We start from the raw sequence: 13,775 nt of genomic DNA, 5'->3' as shown, positions 1-13,775 counted from the left end.
AGTCAGTAATTTACCATGCAGCAGCTTGCTCATTCTTGTACAGCTGTTAGAGTGTACTGTAGCTTTAAGAGACACCTCCCCTACTCTGCTCTAAACAATGGTTTCAACCGAGCTCTGCTTCCCATTGCAAAAATTGTAATGTGCCATTTTTGCCATGGATGCCTTTCCATTTGGGTGCTGACAGGGGAGGCAGACATGCCAAGGTGCCAGGCTGATGCTGGCTGCAGTCTCCTGCCTGGAGGGTGCAGTGACTGGAGCACGCTGTGAGCTAGCCCTGTGCTCGGATTGATGGGGAATTGGTCCAGGAGAGCTTCGCGTGCATCCAGTGGAGACTGCAGACTGATCCCATTCATCTCGTGAAGAAGCAGCAGAATATAGAGCATTAGGTATTGGAACGTGTTCTTGTTATCTGATCATCTGCATGGATTTCTGCATGTTGGGATGCAAATCTAGTAAAGTTGAGAAATGCATGCCCTAACCCTCCCTAACAAGCACACCCCAGTTACTACTAGCTGCTGCAGGAATCATTTTATATAATCCTATCGTTCAAAGGGATACATGTGATAGACCTGTGCATTACATACTTGCTTGCATGTTAGTATGGTTATATGACTTCTTAGTGGCATTTGCTTCAGCCCATGGTTATGTACTGGGAAGAGAGGAGTTAAATAGGAGGAGGGATATGCATGATGTAATGCAATTGAGACAATGGCAAGGATTTTCCTGCAAGAATTAAAGCGTGCAGACCCTACTATTACAGTGCTGCTGCCTTAGAAAAAGATGCTTCTATGCCCTGTGTGTATGTGTGTATATATAATTCTAAATTAGGTGATGGATTCCGTTATATGGGGAATCAATGACAGACAGTGTCTTGCCTTGCTAGATACTACATCTATTCCTTGCTGGGGAGAACGATGCAGCCTGTGAGGTGTTTAATAAATAATATTCATTCATGAATAGAGATATGAGCAGAGCCACTCTGTTGTAAGCCTGGTGCAGAGCACCTGTGTCTGGCCATGGAATCAGGTGCAGAACAACCCTCAGCTAGATGCACAGGGTCACCCTGATCAGTGGTGTGGCCACAGCTGCAGTGGGACACAGGGCTCACTATCTACAGTGAGGAATACTTCATGTGTCATGTGCTTGAGGGAGTGGCTGGGCAGACAGGTGTAGGAGCTCAGCACCCTGTGGCAATAGACTGCAATATACTGTAAGTGCTAATATATATGGGGGGAGGGGGATATCACTTGGTGGTAGGGATTACATAAGCCATTTATTTTCACATGGGTGCAGTACTTGCCATGGCTGAGAATTTCCCTTTCTGCATTACACCCCAAGCTGTATGTTCACGGATGTCAGGCTTGTCATTAGCTTTTGTACAAATGTCTCTGAAACTTCATGACCGTATGAAGGATATCCCAGCACACACTGCCATTTGCCGTAGAGTATGTTACATTATTTTTCTACAAACCTTCCAACATGACACCTTTTTATATTACGTACAGAATGTTCTCATTCAGTGTTTCCCCGCTTAATTTAGGATTGCGGTTACCTACAGTATGTTTAACTAGTTCAGGGGTTCTCAAACTCGATCCTCAGGACCCCACACAGTTAACATTTTCCAGGTCACTCAGCAGGTGCACAGGTGCACTCATTACTCACTGACACATTTTAAAAGATCCACAGGTGGAGATAATTATTTCACTTGTGATTCTGTGAGGAGACCTGGAAAACATGCACTGTGTGGGGTCCTGTGGACTGAGTATGAGAACCTGTGAACTAGTTATTGATGACTTTGCTCACAGGTGAGGGAATTCATCATTGAAGAGCAAAGTCCAGCAGCAAGAGTTCATGTAGGAGAGTCTGGTCTTAAGCTGTGTACACACGGGGCAATATATTGCTGAGCCCCCTTATGACCAGCGAAAAACAGAAGCGCGCACCTGGCGATTTATTGCCGCTGCACACTCCAATCGCTGGCAATATGGTCGCTCAGCGACCATATTGCCAGCGATTATAGCCTGTGTGTATGCACCTTTAATGGCCATAAAAAGTCATAAAAAAACAACAACCTGCAATACACTTCTTAAACAATTATATAAAAATACATTTATAAAGTCTCAGTAATGGATTCTTCCACTTTTAATAGCAAACAATCTATTTGGCTTCTTTCTTTCAACTATAAATGTATTTACATTTTTGGGTTCTAAAGAGCATATTGGTACTATGATACTACTTATATTGATTTATATGCCATATAGCTAATGTACATTTTGAATGTCTCACTAGGACATATGCTATGCTAGGATTCATGAAAGTGATGTTGCCCACAGCAACTGGATGTTTGTAGTCCACTCATACTGCGCTAGTTAAGAGAGAATCTAATACCTCCCAACATGACCCATGCCAGGAGGGACACAATGCTCTGTTTCTGGCCTTCCCACTTAATGTATGCTAGCCATCACCTGTGGTGAACAGGCTAATGGATTAGAAAGATGTTTCACCACAGGTGATGGCAATCATACAATAAGAGGAAGTCCAGGAATAGAGCATTGTGTCCCTTCTGGGGAGGGTCATGTTGGGAGGTATGGAATCTAGTTCCCATGGGCAACACTTGTGCTGCCATGAAATGTCTATAGATCAGTGTTTTTTCTCTGTCAGCACCTCTAGTAAAGGTCTCCTCACAGGTGAATAATTAGCCCCCACCTGTGGATCTTTTAAAATGTGTCCATGAGTAACCTGCTGGGTGATCTGTAAAATGTGAACTGTTTGGGAACCACTTTCTATTCATAGAACTCACAGATGGAGCCACGCTCACCTGTCGAGCCGGGACAGGGACCAGTGAGCGTCTCATACGCTCTCGCTGACATTGCCGCAAATGGGGCATGCAAGAGCCTCACACGCGCCGAGAGCTGCAAAGATAAGTGCGGCACCATCTGTACCTCTCAACGTGACCACCTCTTGGAGGGACAAAATCTTCTGCTCCCGGACACGCCTTTTAGTTTATGGTATTCACCTGAACAAGAGGTGACAATTGATAAGAAAGGTGTTTCAGCACAGGTGATGGCAAATAATAAATGGAAGAGAAAGTCCAGGAGCAGAGCATTTTGTTGCTCCTGGAAAAAGGTGATGTAGGGAGCTATGAAAACCATCCTGTTAATCCATTAGTTTGATGTTCCCTAAATATACCACTGTGGAAGCAAGAAAACTTAAACCAGAAGGCGATACAGTGGTTTCTTATGTTTTCAGAGAAAGATACGTGGGAGCTTTGCAGTGTAAAACATATAATTATGTGCTGTTAATCTTAGGGTGAGTGATTCAAATACACAATACTCTTCATGATTGTTTAATTGCCTAGGTAACTACAGGACTGAATTATTGCACCACATAGATAGTTGTTGCTTTGTCTAGATCAGTGGTAGCCAACCCTAGCCCTCGAGAGCTACCAACAGTGCACATTTTCCAGACAACCTAGCTGCTGCACAGCTGCACTCATTAATCACTGACACATTTTAAAAGATACACAGATGGAGCTAATTAGCTCACGTGATTCTGTGAGGAGACCTGCAAAACATGCACTGTTGGTAGCTCTCGAGGACTAGGGTTGGCAACCCCAGGTCTAGATGTAAGGAGCATGAAAATTCCTTTTTTTTTTTTTTTTGGTATATTCTAGTTCTGAGGTAGCCAACTCCAGTCCTCGAGAGCTACCAATAGTGCATGTTTTCCAGATCACCTTACAGAATCACAAGTGAAGTAATTAGCTCCACCTGTGGATCTTTTAAAATGTGTCAGTGAGTAATTAGTGCACCTGTGCTGCAGCTAGGTTGTCTGGAAAATGTTAACTGTTGGTAGCTCTCGAAGACTGGAGTTGGCTACCACTGCTCTAGTTGTAGGAGTATTTTTACAAAAAAACAAATTCGATACATTTTGACATTTTCCCTTTGAATCAGCATGCATATAGACTTGCGGAAGTCTAAAAAGGGTTGTATTTATTAAAGTATGGTCTAACAATCCATATCCCTGATTATTGAAGTGCAGTTATCTTGACCTGGGAATCCTTTTAGAGCAGGGGTGTCAAACTCAAATTCATCGGGGGGGGGGGGGGGGGGCCGCATCAGCAGTTTGGTCACCCTCAAAGGGCCGGTTGTATCTGTAGGACTATGTGTCCACTCTTTATTATCATAATAGTGTCCTTCATACAAGTATGTCCCAAATAATACCACTGTAACTCAGCAGTAGCATTTCCCTCCTGCTATTGCTGTGAACTGCAGTGCATTAGGGCACACGCTGCCTGCACAGAGGGGCAGCACTCAGTCTTAGGGCATATGTCCTGCTTATTATCATGGGACAATTAATGATGGGCTGCAATGTGCCAGTGCACACACACACACATAGTCAGAGAGTTTGACACTTACCCGCTCTGATGCGTCCTCTCCAGTCTGAGCTGCTCCACCACCAACGACACCGCTGCGCTCTCACACAGGAGCATTTCCCCCTCCCTCCTGTGAGTAGCGCTCCTCGCACTATCTATCCAGGATTGAGGGGCAGCGTGCTCCCGGTCACTGTGCAGAGCACACTCAGCAGTAAGTGACCTGGAGCGCACAGCAGCACCATTCACCACGATGGACCTACTCTTTCCTCTCTCTGGCTCCTATACAGCAGGTGGGAGCGGAGGAGGGGTTGACGACCGGCGGCACTGCGCTAGAGGGCAGACGTTCTCTGGCTTGTAGGCTGCCGCGCATGCGCTGAAGAGGCGGCTTTCTTGTTTAAAAAAAAAATAGAGAATAAAAGGTGAAGGCTGGCGGCGGCTGCGCGGGCCACATGAAGAGGTCTGGTGGGCTGGATTGGGCCCGTGAGCCTTGTGTTTGACACCCCTGTTTTAGAGCATTGGTGAAGTCCAGAACCTCTGATAAAAGATAGAAGGTCATGGAAAACTTTGTTGGCATCGCACACCAGGTTAACCCAGCAGGTGTCACGTAAAGGCTTTCTGGGTGCATAGCTCATTAATTCATTCATTGCATTGTGTAGGGCACAGGTTCTAAATCTTGGTCCCCACACAGTGCATGTTTTGCAGGTCTCCTCACAAGTTAAATAATTACCTCCACCTTTGGATATTTTAAAATGTGTCAATGAGTAATGAATGCACCTGTGCACCTGCCGGGTGACCTGGAAAACATGAACTGTCTGGGGTCCTGAAGATCAAGTTTGAGAACCCCAGGTCAGTGGCGTAACTATAAATTTTGCTCCCCCCAGCCAAAATATTTTATGGTGCGCCCCCCCACATACTGCCCCTTATACATTATGCAATACATCTTTATGTCACTTACACTATATGATAACATACAGTAATGCCACTCACACTATACACCCCACACCATAATGTACCTTACACTTTACACCATATGGTTAGGGTTATAAGCTGCGGGGTTGTGTGTAAGTTTAGGGATATAGGCTGCGGGGTGTGTGTGAAGTCTGCACAGCCGTGAAGCTGGAGGGTCCTGTAAGACAAGCAATGAAATAGCGCTGCAGGCTCTATGCGGGAGACATCGTTGGGCGGTGATTGACAGCTCCCCCAGCAGCGGGCTCCGTCTCCTCAGAGCGGCTGCACAAAAAGCGGGGCTCTTCTCACTACAGGAGGGACGCTGGCAGGCACAGCGCGGGCACACTACAGCACTGGGACACCGCACAGCGCTGGGGATATGGACACACAGTGCTACAATTGACTGGTATGGGGCGGGCGTGCTGAGGGGCTAAGTACTAAGGGGCTAACTGCACTGTTACTTAGGGTGTGACAGCGCGGTATTGCGCTGGGGACCGCCTATACCTAGGGATGGTGGCTGCAGGGGACAAACAGCATGCGGGCTGCTGCTGGGGTTGCCATAGAGATGTTTGCAGAGCACACCTCTCCAACATCTGCGCCCCTGTGGCGCCGGCTCCCCCCCCCCCCCCCCCCCCCCCCCGCCAACACTAGGGAGCCTTAGCTACGCCACTGCCTCAGGTGTAGGGTAAAGTCATCTCCACTTTTTCTTTGCTTGATGAATTGTGTTAAGCCCCTTAGCCCAAAGAAATGTATGAGAAGGGTGGTAAGTGGACTTAAATAGGGGAGCACCAGTGTTAACTTTTGATAAAGTGGAAAAATATGAGAAAAGCTCTTCTGTAAAAGCATCTAAATAATACCACTTTCACAAATCCTCAAATCCTAGGTTTTTTTCACATGAACGAGCATCAACCCGGGTCTGAAAAGCCAACGTTGGAACCTGTTCCAGAGGGGCCGACCCGGCAGTTGATTTGGGTTTTTACCAGTTATTTCTTTCCGTGTTAGAGAGCTGGGTTAAGTCTGAATAACGTAACCCAGGAATTTGCTCTCTGGCTATAGGAAAACCATTTTATTTGGCACGGAAGAGCCCACATTTGCATAAACTCATCATTGTGTGTCTGCAAACGTCTCCTTATTACAGGGATGCGGAAACCGCGACTGTGGATGTGGAAACCTCTACATGTGTTGAACTACACATCCCAGCAAGCCTAGCTACAGTTTTGCAGGGATGTGATATTCAACAACAGTGATAACACTGCCTTTAAAAACTGGAAAAAAAACTGCTGTGGACTAGTGTGAAGGAGGGCGAATCTTAAACAAAACAAGGTATAAAGGTGCGTATACACCGGGGCGATTTTGTGTAAAATCTCGGGGAAATATGGTCGCTGAGCGACCATATTGACCACGATGGGAGTGTACACCGGCAATATATCGCCGAGTGCGCGCTCCTGTTTTCTCCCCATAGTGATCGCTGGTCGCAGGAACATGCTCCTGCGACCAGCTGATTACCACTGCCGGGCTCCCCCCGGCAGTTTCTTTTTCATCGGCGACCATCTCTGGTCGCTGATGAACAGGAGAAACTGAGCAATATATTGCTAGCAATATATCTCCCCCGTGTGTACGAGGCTTAAGAAAGTGCTTTTACTTAACTTCATAACTAGGCCCTCAATTAGAGATAGCCATCGACCATTAATGATTCATAATCATGAATGGTTTATAGCCGATGCAGAATACTGTTGCCATCAATAGGGGGAACTAGATTGTTTACCTCCATCGATGGAGCAGCATAACTGATTTTTTTATTTATTTCCCCCACGAAGCTCTGTGCCTCAGGTTCTGAAAAAGGATGACCATCGGTTGACAAAACAATTGATGATCATCTATCGCAGTGGTTCTCAACCTCGGTCCTCAAGGACCCCCAACAGTGCACGTTTTCCAGGTCTCCTGGCAGTTGCACAGGTGCAGTCATTATTCACTGACACATTTTAAAAGATAACAGGTGGAGCTAATTAATTCACCGGTGTTTCTGTGTGGAGACCTGGAAAACGTGCACTGTTGAGAAGCACTGATCTATCGTATACTGTACCATCGATCGACCTCTGTTTGGAGGCAGAGTGGTTCCGCCTCTGCCATCCCTCCTTCCCCACTGCGCCTCATCCGCTGTCCTGTCTTCAACACTAGCAGAAGAGGGGGGCAACACTCCACAGCCGATACTATAGCCCGCGGAAACTCCCTCAGCCAGTTCTAGCGGCAGGAATGAGACGGCAGACGTAGTGCAGTCATCGTGCTCCCGTCTCTCGTGCCTTTTATAGAAGTATGCCGGCGAAGGAAGAGATAGCTAAAATGGTGGAGGGGAGAGATGGATGGTACTGCTATGAGGGGCATTGTGTATAAGTGGCAACTTCTACGATGGGAATTAGGCATTATGTATAAGCAGCACCTACAGATTTATCTGTCCAATCTATCTGGTGGGAACAAAAGCCTAGCAATTTATTGGAGTAAATAATAATCAACCATTCACCCCCAAATGCTGTAAAACAGATAAAACTGATTGTTTGGATAAATGAATTAAGTCAAATGTCTCTAACTAATTTGTCTGAACAACAAATGTCTATTTTACAGCATTTTGGAGTAAATGATTGATTGTCATATGCTCCCATACATTACCAGATTTTTGTTCCAACCAGACAGATTGAACAGATAAATCTGTAGGTGTGTACCCAGCTTAAGTGGCACTGTTGTGATGAGCAATGTGTATGAGCAGCACTGCTACAATGGGCATTGTGTATAAGTGGCACAGCTATATTGGATACTCTTATGATGCACACTGTGTGTACTGATGTGTAAGCAGCACTGCTATTATGAGCATTATTGCACTGCTACTAGCATTAATTGTTTAAGCAGCAGTGCTACTATGGGCATTATTTCACTGCATATAAGGAGCAATACAGGGGGAACTATGTCTAAGTGCCAATACAATGCTATGGGTGGAGGCACAAAATTTATACCAATGCATGTATAGCTCGAATGCTTGCGCTGCCAAGAGGCAATGCAGAAAGCGCCTTTTATTGCCATAAAACCCAAATCGTGGGGCATAAGTTGGAAAGGACATTTTTGTGTTTTGGACAAAAAATGGTTTGCGAAACATAAATGTGTGTGGCATAATATCTAATGGGCATTATGGTGTGTGTGGCATAATATCTAATAGGCATATGGTGTGCGTGGCATAAAGTGAAATAAGCATTACAATGTGTGGCATCACAGGTAATGGGCATTACCATAGGAAGGAAACATGACTAGAAGGGGGGGGGGGGGGTCAAAGCATACCCTTGTAGACATTTTGGTGCTCTGTCTGAAATAGAATTGGCTCCCTTCCCCATGCCACAAAACATGGACTATGTTAACAGTCTAGTAATGCTATTTATAACCAATGGTCATTATAGTGGTATCCAATTAGTGTCTGATTTTATCGGCTCGAAAAGGACCTGCAAGATGCATGGGATCTGGGAGTTGTTGAGGCAATAGGCTATCGCGGCTCCAAAGTTTGGCTATTTGCTGATTGTTTTCTGAGTGCCTGAGGCATATTTCCCAATAAGTGTTGGCATTGGGGGGGAGGAGCACACCACATTGGGGCTATAGTAACATAGAAATGTGGCCTAGGGTCAGAAGAAAGATGTGAAAAATGCCTGGAATAACCCAGGTCCGTCACTTTCACGTTAAAACCTGTCACCCATTATACAGATTATACAGATGGCAACCGGGGATTAACCTTCTTATAACCCGGGTCAAATTGCCAGGTTGGTCAACCAAGGTTATAAGCTTTCAAACCACACCTCAACCCACGTGGACACACCATGAACCCAGCATTAACCCGGGTCTGAGGTGTGGCGCGAAGGGGATAATGGATAAATCAATAGTCACCACAGGATTACAATCCTATTTCAATGATTAATCAACATGGAAGAAATTCAGCCAGGTGTGACTTGGTTAGTTGGATTTAGCCCTAAAATTGTCAGGATTTGAATCCCGGGAATGGAGCTTCAAATTTCGGGATTAGTTTGCACATGCAAATGCCGGGCAGCTTTTGAGCCCTTGCTCAGAAGCTGCCCTGGCTGCTCCTGAACCCAGCTTTCCGACTCTCCACAGTGTAATGTGGTCAGAGGACACGCAGCCTGCCCACCGCACAGCCAGCACCACTCCCAACCACCGCACAGCCGGCACCGCTCCCGTCCTCAGCAGAGCCGAATCTTGGTATTAAAAAAGAAGCTCTAGGATTGGCAGCCCTGGTTCTTAGGTCTGTAAATATATATATATATATATATATATATATATATATATATATATATATATATATATATATATATATATATATATATATATATATATATATATATATCCTGCACAAGCAGGTGCACAGTTGATGTCCCTCGCTGCTAATTGGCTACACTACATCCTGACTGGTAACCTCCCAGACAAGACACACATTAAATTCACACATAAGAAGCAACACACTATCTCTGTTCTTACTGTAATATACTATATAGCTCAGTAGCATTGCAGCAGTTGTGATATCCCTATTTTTTTTTATTTTTTTTTAAATCCCTTTCTCTGCCTTAATTATCTTAGTAGTGGGTATGTCTCAATTAAAGCAATAGCTAGCTGATGTGCCCAGTTTCAACCTAGAAAAGGTGTGCTCAGTAGAACAATTTACCCCTCTTCACCACCATAGAAGTTGAATTTTGAAAAATTGCTGCTTAGTGGGTAACTGCAAATAACTGTCACAGTTTCCAGACAACCCAGCAGGGCACATGTTCCACGTCTTCTATTGTCACATTTTAAAATAGCTCAATGGTTAAGCAGTGTGATTGGCTAGCGGATGGTATGCCAAATTTCTCTAAAATGAAGCAACCACTTATGTTATAAATGTGGAGACACACGTTGTTAATGCTGTAAAGTACGATCAATTCATTAAGATTAATTAGGCAATTGATAAACGGAAGCGATGAGGAGACCCTATCTTTCCAGTGAGTTCTAAACAAAATGGGGGAGAAAAATGCAGATAACAGTTAGAGTACTAATGTTGCTGTGAGAGTTGTGCAAAATGTGGCTAAAAATGCCAGCTCACAGCAACGGTTTATTTTTGGGTGCAATATTTAACTAAATAAATGATTCAAATTCCTTGACTATGGCATTGGCATTTTTAGGGGATATTTTGAACAACTCTCCCAGCAACGTTGGCACTCAAAGGGTTAAAAGATTACTTTGCAAGTACCTTACATAATCAAAGAGGCATAGTTGCCTACCCTCCTGCATTTTGCAGGAGACTCCCTGAAATAACAGCAATCTCCCTCTCTTCCTTATTATTCTAGCAATCTCCCTCATTTCTCCTAGCCCACATTACACTGCTACATTTTTGGGGAAGAAATTAATGGGAGACCGATCCATTTACATTGAATCATCCGCACCATTTCCCAGCACTTTAGCAAGTATAGTAGCTCTTACTAACTGCTCTGGGGCTCATCTACATTTGGATATAAATTATTGAAATTTTTAAAAGATGTAGCAGTACACACCCACGCTTCTAGATGCCACATTCACAATCTCTTCATATATGGAACTAGCCACGCCCTTTGGGTGGAGCATGACAATAGGTTGCTGCGCAAAATTCGGAACTTGTGTATTATCTGGGCGCCCGATGTTGAAAATTGCATGCCTTAACTTAAGGCATGCAATGCGATGCGACCAACGCGATTTTGCATGTGATGCGATCAACGCGATTTTCCATAGGAATCAATGTTAAATGGTTCCAAGTGGTCCCTGACACCCGATTTCACATTAGGGGCAATGTTAAATGCCCCCCAGGGCCCCCCCCCATTAGGTGTATTAGCCCAAATGCCCCCCGCATTGTTAACGCCACCCCACCATCAACCCGAAGCGCAGCGGTACGCATCCTCTGACTTTTTTCATACCCCCACTATCCACGTCAAGTTGATTCTATATAGCGTAGCGAGCCACCGAGCCCGAAGCGTGGCGAGCGCAGTGAGGGGACGCGGAATACGAGCCCGATACGTGGCGAGCGGACGCAAAATACATGTTAAGTTATCCGCGTGCGCTCGCCACGCTTTGGGCTCGTATTCCGCGGGGCTCGCTGCGCACGCCACGTTTCAGGATCGCTGCGCTCGCCTCACTATATAAAATCAACTCCATGCCGATGTGGATAGTGGGGGTATGAAAAAAGTTGGAGGACACGTAACGCCGCCCCTCGCGGGCTCGCTGCGCTCGCCACGCTTTGGGTTCGCGTTGATGGTGGGGTGGCATTAATAATGAGGGGCCATACACCTAATGGGGGGGCCTGTGGGGCATTTAACTTTGCCCCTAATGTGAAATCGGGTGTCAGGGACCATTTAGAACCATTTAACATTGATTCCTATGGCAAGATCGCGTCCATCGCATATGCGATGCGATCAACGCGATTTTCCCGACCCAATGAAAAAAATCAGGCGCCCAGATAATACCCAAGTACCCAAAATTATTTTACCAACTATAATCTCCCTGAAACTAGTTTTCAAAAGTAGGCAAGTATGGGAAGAGGTAACAACTTGAAAATGGTTAATCAAGTGGCAGCCCCCTAAAAATTACAGTTTTTGGAGTTTGATACATAGGTGCAAGTCTGTAGTCCCCATTAGGAATATCAGAACTGTGGCTGCAGTGCTAATTAACCTTTTACAGGAAAATTCTGTGAAATATCCTGTATTAGGCTATTTTGATAGATATCTGGTATACATACAATAAAGGAACTACATAATTTTGATGACAAATGGGGTTTGATTAGATATGCCTTATAGGGCCAGATGTACTAAGCTTTAAAAGTGATAAAATGGAGAGTGATAAATAGCCAGCCAATCAGCTCCTACCTGCCATGTCACATACTGTGTTTGAAAAATGTCAGGCAGGAGCTGATTGGCTGGTTGTTTTTCACTCTCTATTTTATCACTTTTGAAGCTTAGTACATCTGATCCATAGTGAGAAATAATTAGTTTTTCTCCTAATGAAAGCTATGGATTTAAGTTTATGTATGTCAGGGCTTATACTGTGCACTCCCTACATTGAATGGGGCACAGAATGAAAGGAACATAAGTGGCAATGTTTATTTGTAGCTGTTTGCCTCCTCCTTATGCAAGTTTCCTCTGGAGACTTTGCAAGCGCCTCGTCCCTGTGCTATTTGCATGGGATTTATTTGATGGCTCTGTACAAATGTTTTTTTTTTTTTTTTCCACAGCTCTCCTTGCTCCTGTTACACTTGTGTTTTTATGTTCTAGTACTGTGATACCTTTATATAGAAAATTACAACATATGAGTGAGACAGAAGATCAACATGGAAACACAGGTCTGGTTGTTCTGCAGGCTGGGAGAGCGGAGACTGTTCAGAGTTGGCAGTGTTTGCTTGGTAATACAAATATATATTAAATGAATTAACATTTACAGTATATGGGAAGAGATAAAATAATAAATTTTATCTGAGCATATCTTCAGAACACATTAAAGAATCACTAAACCCAAAACATTTTCAGACATGAACAATGATTGTGGAATACACTGTATTCAGCAGCCCCTGTCTTCATTTTAAGAACGAACTTAAGAGGCATGCAATGAAGTAAAAGGGCCTTCTCAAGAAAGTGGGTGTGGTTTATTGGGGAGTACAAGTGGTACAGTAGGTATTGAATGGGGCTTATGTTTTCATGACTTTACTTGGACAAATAGTGTGAGGTACAGATGGAGGCGGCCTTAACTTTGCAGAGGCTGGGGATCCTATCCAGCCAGGGGCACACAAGGCCTCCCCCCCCCCCCCCCCCCCCCGAACTGGGCAGCGTCTCCCTGAAGCAGAGACGGGCAGGGAGACGCTGCCCAGCCACTATGATACTGGAACGCACGCATGTGTGAGATGCACGTGCATCCCAGTCTCTGTCGCCGGCGCTCGCCAGCGCAATGGATCTAGCGAGTGCTGGCCAAGGATGGCAGACGCTCCATCTGTATATAGCATATAGTTTCTGTGTATCATTCTTTGATGGGACTGTTCTAAAAGGGGAACCAAAATATGGAGAGAGGGACACTGACATTGCTATGGATGGGGGAAAGTTGTTAAGAGATATGGATGATTTGGAGAGCGAGGGAGCCTGAGGGGAAATGGGAATAGTGTAGAACTGGCTTGGTGCATAGTTGAGTTGCTTGTCCTTGTTTTCACATCGAAGGTATGGGTTTTTTGATTGCAATTCTTCAATGAAGACCACTTCTGGACAGAATTTATCCAAACAGCAGATACGTGCACCTGAGTTCTATTGGTTTCTGCTAGTTGTGAGCTGGTGTCCAATTTCCAAGGGGAGTAAGCATTATGTGTCCATCATCTGATGCACTGAATTTTCTTTTGCGTCCACTGTATTATCAGTCCAAAACATTGCCCATT

At 44.9% G+C, this 13,775-nt stretch overlaps 1 protein-coding gene across 9 annotated transcripts in view; it reads left to right on the top strand.

The window, feature by feature from the left end:
* Positions 1-125: 125 nt before the first annotated feature.
* The window catches only part of PPFIA2 (PPFI scaffold protein A2), a 323,573-nt gene continuing 309,923 nt past the window's right edge, over positions 126-13,775 (top strand). For 6 of the 9 annotated variants that reach the window (XM_083182335.1, XM_083182325.1, XM_083182332.1 and 3 more), the window contains exon 1: positions 126-386. The gene's annotated coding sequence lies outside the window, so the exon portion shown is untranslated. The remainder of the gene's footprint in view (positions 387-13,775) is intronic. The other 3 variants (XM_083182328.1, XM_083182327.1, XM_083182324.1) reach the window with 1 other exon arrangement.

This window comes from Crinia signifera, chromosome 4 (genome assembly GCF_055691185.1).
Source record: "Crinia signifera chromosome 4, ASM5569118v1, whole genome shotgun sequence".
NCBI lineage: Eukaryota > Metazoa > Chordata > Amphibia > Anura > Myobatrachidae > Crinia > Crinia signifera.
This window is presented reverse-complemented; position numbering and strand designations above follow the sequence as displayed.